The 7,500-nt window shown below is 63.7% G+C and overlaps 2 non-coding genes across 2 annotated transcripts in view; both read left to right on the top strand.

Moving 5' to 3' along the window:
* The first annotated feature begins 5,867 nt into the window (after window positions 1-5,867).
* Window positions 5,868-6,025, top strand: LOC132931581 (5.8S ribosomal RNA). The gene has a single exon (XR_009662757.1). It is a non-coding gene; the product is annotated as a 5.8S ribosomal RNA (ribosomal RNA).
* Window positions 6,026-6,396: 371 nt separating this feature from the next.
* Window positions 6,397-7,500, top strand: part of LOC132931579 (large subunit ribosomal RNA) — a 4,196-nt gene continuing 3,092 nt past the window's right edge. The window contains exon 1 of the ribosomal RNA XR_009662756.1: window positions 6,397-7,500. This exon is cut by the window's right edge and continues 3,092 nt beyond it. This is a non-coding gene — a ribosomal RNA (large subunit ribosomal RNA).

The following is a 7,500-nucleotide window of genomic DNA, read 5'->3' as shown; positions in this document are numbered from 1 at the left end:
CCCGGCGGAGCGGTCGTCCGGTCCCCGGTAACACTCGGCGCACGGGGGCGTAGGCGGCGGAATCGGATCCCGCCGGGTAGCGGGCCCGGGGACCGCGGACCGTACGCGTCGGCCGGCTCCCGAGGGGTCCCGGTACTCGGGGTCGCCCGTGCCCGGGAAAAGGATAAGGACAGTGAGGGAGTTGCGGCACCACTACGCACGGCGTGAGTATTTGGTGCGTACCGCTACGCACCACGTCTACGGGGCGCGCTCTTAGGACCGCTAAGGTCCGCCGGGTGTTGGGTTCGCCGGCGCCGGGTCAGCCGCGGGGACCGTGAGACGTCGTCCCCGGCGAAGTTTCCCGCGGGAACCGCGACCGGCGAGCGCCGTGCCGTCGTCGCCCGGACGGGCCGAAAAATTTTTTTTCTCCACCTGCGCTCCGGACGCCCGCCGTGGGTCGCGGCACGCGTCGTTCGCGTCGGTCGACCGCGCGGACTCGGGATGAAAAATAATTTTTTTTTTTTTTCTCCGACCCGGCGGTGCGGTCGTCGGTTCGCCGGTTCCCCGTCGGGCACGGCACGCTGACGGCGAAATCTGATTTTCTCCGCGGGTCGCCCGGTACCCCCGGCGGTCGCCCGCGGAGCGCTGCCCCTCGGCCGGGTCGAAAATTTTTTTCCTCCTCCGGCGATCCGGGCGCCCACGGTCGGTGTAGGCACGCGTCGTACGCGTCGGTCGCGGCGGTCGCGTCGAGTTTAAAAATTATTTTTTTTTTCCCCGGGACCCCGACCGCGGCCCCGGCGGAGCGGTCGTCCGGTCCCCGGTAACACTCGGCGCACGGGGGCGTAGGCGGCGGAATCGGATCCCGCCGGGTAGCGGGCCCGGGGACCGCGGACCGTACGCGTCGGCCGGCTCCCGAGGGGTCCCGGTACTCGGGGTCGCCCGTGCCCGGGAAAAGGATAAGGACAGTGAGGGAGTTGCGGCACCACTACGCACGGCGTGAGTATTTGGTGCGTACCGCTACGCACCACGTCTACGGGGCGCGCTCTTAGGACCGCTAAGGTCCGCCGGGTGTTGGGTTCGCCGGCGCCGGGTCAGCCGCGGGGACCGTGAGACGTCGTCCCCGGCGAAGTTTCCCGCGGGAACCGCGACCGGCGAGCGCCGTGCCGTCGTCGCCCGGACGGGCCGAAAAATTTTTTTTCTCCACCTGCGCTCCGGACGCCCGCCGTGGGTCGCGGCACGCGTCGTTCGCGTCGGTCGACCGCGCGGACTCGGGATGAAAAATAATTTTTTTTTTTTTTTCTCCGACCCGGCGGTGCGGTCGTCGGTTCGCCGGTTCCCCGTCGGGCACGGCACGCTGACGGCGAAATCTGATTTTCTCCGCGGGTCGCCCGGTACCACCGGCGGTCGCCCGCGGAGCGCTGCCCCTCGGCCGGGTCGAAAATTTTTTTCCTCCTCCGGCGATCCGGGCGCCCACGGTCGGTGTAGGCACGCGTCGTACGCGTCGGTCGCGGCGGTCGCGTCGAGTTTAAAAATTATTTTTTTTTTCCCCGGGACCCCGACCGCGGCCCCGGCGGAGCGGTCGTCCGGTCCCCGGTAACCCTCGGCGCACGGGGGCGTAGGCGGTGAAATTTCATTTTCCCCGTAAGTCACCCGGAGACCGCGGACCGACCGTGGCGCTTGCCCTGTGCCCGTATCGCGTCGCCGGCGGAGCGCGGCACCTCTGCCGTGTCGAAATTTTTTTTTTCCCGCGGCTCTCCGGACGCTGACCTACGGTCCGGGTACGCGTCGTACGCGTCGGTCACGGCGGTCGCGTCGAGATTGAAAATTTTTTTTTTTCCCCGAGTCCGACCTCCGCGGTCCGGGCACGGCGGTCGTCGTCCGTACCGGTGCCGCGGCGGGTACGGCCGTCGCGACGGGTTTAGATTTGGAAAAAAAAAATTTTCTAGGATCGAGTAACGCGTTAGTCCGCGGTGTCGGGGTAGGTCACGTACCGGCATCCCGGGCGTTTCGAGTTCGGCCGACGTCGAAATCGAATTTTTAACTTCTTTTCGTTGCCAGCGGAATAACTCGTTACCGGTTGTTTTTACGTCGACGAACCTCAGAGGTATTCTCGTCGGAATCGTCTAAACCTATCCGAAAGTGATATCGGTCGTAGGGTTTTCGACATTTTTTCAGTTTACGGTCCGACCTCGGCACGCCGCTACGCGCGTCGACACGAGTACCCGGAACACCGCTACGCACCGTCATGGACGCGTGGACCGCGTGTCGGCGCGATGACCGCTACGCACGTGCGGTTTTGCATGGCGGACGGTTGGACCCGAGTTTTTGTATATTTGTGAGCGGCCGGTCGGTCGGTCGGCGATCAGCCGGCCGTCGGATCACCGATCACGGTACACGACAGCAAAGCCACGGGCGACGCCGAAGCCGACGCGTCCAACTCAGCCGTGCCGTTCTCGCCCCGCCAGTTCTTGGCGAGGGCGTGCCCGGCATCGGCGCCGAGTTGGTATCCGTCCACGTTTCGGCGACCGACCCATCTCGCACGCCGAGTGGCAAACCTCGACTGGCGCTGCGGGCCCTCCTACCGGTGGGTCGGCAGCGCGACACACATCGCTCAACCGATGACGACTCCCGTTACCGTTTCGCAAGATACGAACTCTCGACGCCAGAACATTCCCGCCGCGGCCGGCCATCGTCGCCGTGCCCGGCGGTCGCCGGGGCGAAGCCCCGGGACGACGGACTTCGCGTCGCGTCCCGGCTTCCCCCACGATCTCGGCTGGGGACCTTTACAAAACGGGCGAGAGAGGCGATTCCGGCGGGTGCCGTCCGCACAGGACGGCGGTCCGCCGGTCTCCCTCAACTCTCGTCAACGCGAGTTACGTTGCGACGGGTGCGTATCGCGTGTGGCGCCCGCCACAAGTCGGCCGCTCTAGCCAACGCCATCACGGCCGCGGCGATTGCGGTCGGGTCGGGTGCCCGCGCGTGTCCACAGCGCTCCCGTCGGGCCCTCGTATTCTCACACGAACCGCGGTCGGTCGCACGCCGGGACCCCAGCGGTCTCGCTGTCGTGCGACCGCCCTCGGCGTCGGCCCGCCCCCGGGCGGACCGGCGCTCGGAAGCACGCGTCCCGGGTGTCGCGTCGTGCGTCAGCGCGCGCGTCACACGGGGCGCAGTTGTTGTAAAACCGAGATCCCTGGTTGATCCTGCCAGTAGTCATATGCTTGTCTCAAAGATTAAGCCATGCATGTCTCAGTGCAAGCCGCATTAAGGTGAAACCGCGAAAGGCTCATTAAATCAGTTGTGGTTCCTTAGATCGTACCCAAGTTACTTGGATAACTGTGGTAATTCTAGAGCTAATACATGCCGACAGAGTTCCGACCGTCGCGGCGCCCTCGGGTGTCGCGTGCGGGAGGAACGCTTTTATTAGATCAAAACCGGCCCGTCGCGGCGCGCTTCGTGCGCGTCCCGATCGCGGCCCGCGCAAAGACCTGGTGACTCTGAATAACTTCGAGCTGATCGCACGGTCTCCGTACCGGCGACGCATCTTTCAAATGTCTGCCTTATCAACTGTCGACGGTAGGTTCCATGCCTACCGTGGTGGTAACGGGTAACGGGGAATCAGGGTTCGATTCCGGAGAGGGAGCCTGAGAAACGGCTACCACATCCAAGGAAGGCAGCAGGCGCGCAAATTACCCACTCCCGGAACGGGGAGGTAGTGACGAAAAATAACGATACGGGACTCATCCGAGGCCCCGTAATCGGAATGAGAACACTTTAAAACCTTTAAACGAGGATCAATTGGAGGGCAAGTCTGGTGCCAGCAGCCGCGGTAATTCCAGCTCCAATAGCGTATATTAAAGTTGTTGCGGTTAAAAAGCTCGTAGTCGGATCTGTGTCTGGGCGGTGCCGGACCACCCTGGCGGTCCGGCGTGTCGCGGCCGGTCGTGTCGCGGGACCACGTGTCCCGTCGGCGCGGCCGTCGTCGCGCTCGTCAGCCGTCTCGGGGTGTTAGTTACCGGCACGTCGGCCGGACGTATTGTCGGCAGGCGGACACGTGTCTCGTGCTTCCGGCGCGCCACGCGGCCACGCGTCGCTTGGCCGTCGGGGTTCGACGACGGCGGCCGCCTACTCCAATCTTGCTGCGCGGTGCTCTTCACCGAGTGCCGTCGGCGGGCCGACACGTTTACTTTGAACAAATTAGAGTGCTCAAAGCAGGCTCAAATCTGGCGGGGCGGCTTCACGGCCGTCTCGTCAAAAGGCCCTGAATACTGGTCGCATGGAATAATGGAACAAGACCTCGGTCCCGCGCATCTCCGCCCTTCGCGGGCGCGCGAAATCGCCCTCCGGGGCGTTTCCGTGCGCGGGCCGCCGGGCCGCGGGCGCCAGTCGCCCGCGCGTCCCGCCGGGCCGGTTTTCGGGACCGGAGGTAATGATCAACAGAGACGGGCGGGGGCATTCGTACCGAGACGTTAGAGGTGAAATTCTTGGATCGTCTCGAGACGAACTGACGCGAAAGCATTTGCCAAGTACGTTCTCGTATGATCAAGAACGAAAGTTAGAGGTTCGAAGGCGATCAGATACCGCCCTAGTTCTAACTGTAAACGATGCCAGCTAGCGATCCGCCGGCGTTTCATTAACGACCCGGCGGGCAGCTTCCGGGAAACCGAAGCTTTTCGGTTCCGGGGGAAGTATGATTGCAAAGTTGAAACTTAAAGGAATTGACGGAAGGGCACCACCAGGAGTGGAGCCTGCGGCTTAATTTGACTCAACACGGGAAACCTCACCAGGCCCGGACACCGGAAAGATTGACAGATTGAGAGCTCTTTCTTGATTCGGTGGGTGGTGGTGCATGGCCGTTCTTAGTTGGTGGAGCGATCTGTCTGGTTAATTCCGATAACGAACGAGACTCTGTCCTGCTAACTAGGCGGGTAAACCCGGGTCGGCGGTGGGCGCGGCGCGGGCGGTTTCGGCCGTCCGTGTTCGCGTCTCCGTCGGCTCGGCCCGGTATCCCCGAACGCGTTCGCCCGTCGTCCACGGCGGTCGTCGGGCGCGGCCGCGCCATCCGCGTCCCTGCGTGCGGCGGGCGTGTGTCGGCCGGGGGGCAACCTCTGGTCGGCGCGCGTCAGTCGTGCGTCGGGCTCCGCGGTGAAGCGCGCCGTGTTCGCGGCCGTCGCCGGCGGATCACGATACGTTACTAGGGCTACCGCCGGCTCCCAGGAGCTTAAACTCTTCTTAGAGGGACAGGCGGCGGACGAAAATAGCCGCACGAGACTGAGCGATAACAGGTCTGTGATGCCCTTAGATGTTCTGGGCCGCACGCGCGCTACACTGAAGGAATCAGCGTGTGTTAACATTCCTGGGCCGACAGGCTTCCGGGTAACCCGCTGAACCTCCTTCGTGCTTAGGGATCGTGGCTTGCAATTTTTCCACGTGAACGAGGAATTCCCAGTAAGCGCGAGTCATCAGCTCGCGTTGATTACGTCCCTGCCCTTTGTACACACCGCCCGTCGCTACTACCGATTGAACGACCGCAGTGAGGTCTTCGGACTGGACGCGCGTTATTCGGCCCCCTCGGGGGCTGGGTCGTCGCGCGACCGGGAAGATGACCGAACTCGGCCGTTTAGAGGAAGTAAAAGTCGTAACAAGGTTTCCGTAGGTGAACCTGCGGAAGGATCATTAGAGACGGGCCCGCGGCACCGGCGTCCCACGCCGGTCTCGCGCGCGCCTAATCCGACCCCGTGGCCGCGTGCGCTCGCGACTAGCTCGCCGACCGCCCGCGCGCCGCGACCCCCGACCAAGCGTCGACCGAAAGATGGTTACCGTCGAAAGACCTTGCGCCGCGCGCACGCGTGGCGCAGAAATTTCGTCGACAAACAAAAAAAAAAACACCCGACCCCGAACGGCGGATCACTTGGCTCGTGGATCGATGAAGACCGCAGCTATCTGCGCGTCGTCGTGTAATCCGCAGGTTATACGAACATCGACCAGTCGAACGCACATTGCGGCCTCGGTGACCCGCGGGTCCCGGGCCACGCCTGTCTGAGGGTCGTATACCGGATACTCGGCCAGACCGATGCGCCGCCGGCAGGCGTCCGACGGGAGACCGTCGGCCGCTCCGGCTGCGCGAGATTGGCGGTTCGACCGGGGAACGACGCCCCGCCGTCTGCCTCGCGGCGACGGCGACGGCGCCCGCCTCCGGTCGTCCGCCCAAGTTGTGACGGCAAACAGTCACGGGTTCTCGCGCCGTAAAACGGCACGTCCCCGTCCGCCCGCCGCGCGAGAGCGCGGCCGGGTCGGCTGAGAGTCCTAGAGACACCTCTCCGGCTTCCGAGAAGCGGACGCGGACGGTCGCCGTACGGACGGAGCGCGGACCGCAGGCTGCCGTGTTAAGAAAAAAAACACAAACACACCGATACGTTCCGACCTCAGATCAGGCGGGACTACCCGCCGGATTTAAGCATATTAATAAGCGGAGGAAAAGAAAACAACCGTGATTCCCCCAGTAGCGGCGAGCGAACAGGGAAAAGCCCATCGCCGAATCCCGCCGCGCACTTTTGTGTCGCGGCACGTATGGGAGTTGTGGCGTACGGGCCGGCCTCGTTGCCGGGGCGCACGTGACGGTCCAAGTCTCCCTTGAACGGGGCCATGGCCCGCAGATGGTGCCAGGCCAGTAGAGGCCGTCACAGCGTTCCGGGATCGGACCGCGCCTTCGAGTCGGGTTGCTTGAGAGTGCAGCCCGAAGCGGGTGGTAAACTCCATCTAAGGCTAAATACGGCCACGAGACCGATAGTGGACAAGTACCGTGAGGGAAAGTTGAAAAGAACTTTGAAGAGAGAGTTCATAAGAACGTGAAACCGTTCGGGTGTAAACGGACAGAGCCCGCGAGTCCCCGCCGGGCGAATTCACGGTCGGTCTAACCGCCGGCCGGATCTTTCGCTCGGTTAGCGGACGTCGCGACTCGTTGGGCGCCGGCCGAAGGGCCCGGGTGGCGGTTCGTCGCGGCGGTCGCGTCTCGGCGTGACCGTTCGCGCCGAACCCCGGTGCTCCTGGTCGGCTCGCCCGACGGCAAGAACCGTCGACGCGGCCCCGTCGCAGGCGGGGTCCCGTCGGTCGGCGACGAGTTTCGGGCTACTTTCCGACCCGTCTTGAAACACGGACCAAGGAGTCTAACGTGTGCGCGAGTCAACGGTGATCTTATGAAAAACCACGTTTGGCGCAATGAAAGTGAACCGTTTACGGTGCGGACGATGGCCTAGCGACCGAACCCACCGGCGTTCAAAGTCGCGCTGGTCCGCAGTCCGGGGGCGTCTCCGCCAGGTCGGCTTCGGCCGTCCGGGGGCGCACCCTTAGCGCACACGTTGGTACCCGAAAGATGGTGAACTATGCCTGGCCAGGATGAAGTCAGGGGAAACCCTGATGGAGGTCCGCAGCGATTCTGACGTGCAAATCGATCGTCTGAGCTGGGTATAGGGGCGAAAGACTAATCGAACCATCTAGTAGCTGGTTCCATCCGAAGTTTCCCTC

Source organism: Rhopalosiphum padi, unplaced genomic scaffold, assembly GCF_020882245.1.
Source record: "Rhopalosiphum padi isolate XX-2018 unplaced genomic scaffold, ASM2088224v1 scaffold9, whole genome shotgun sequence".
Classification (NCBI taxonomy): domain Eukaryota; kingdom Metazoa; phylum Arthropoda; class Insecta; order Hemiptera; family Aphididae; genus Rhopalosiphum; species Rhopalosiphum padi.
Note: the sequence above shows the minus strand (reverse complement) of the source record. Positions and strands in the feature narration are given on the sequence as shown.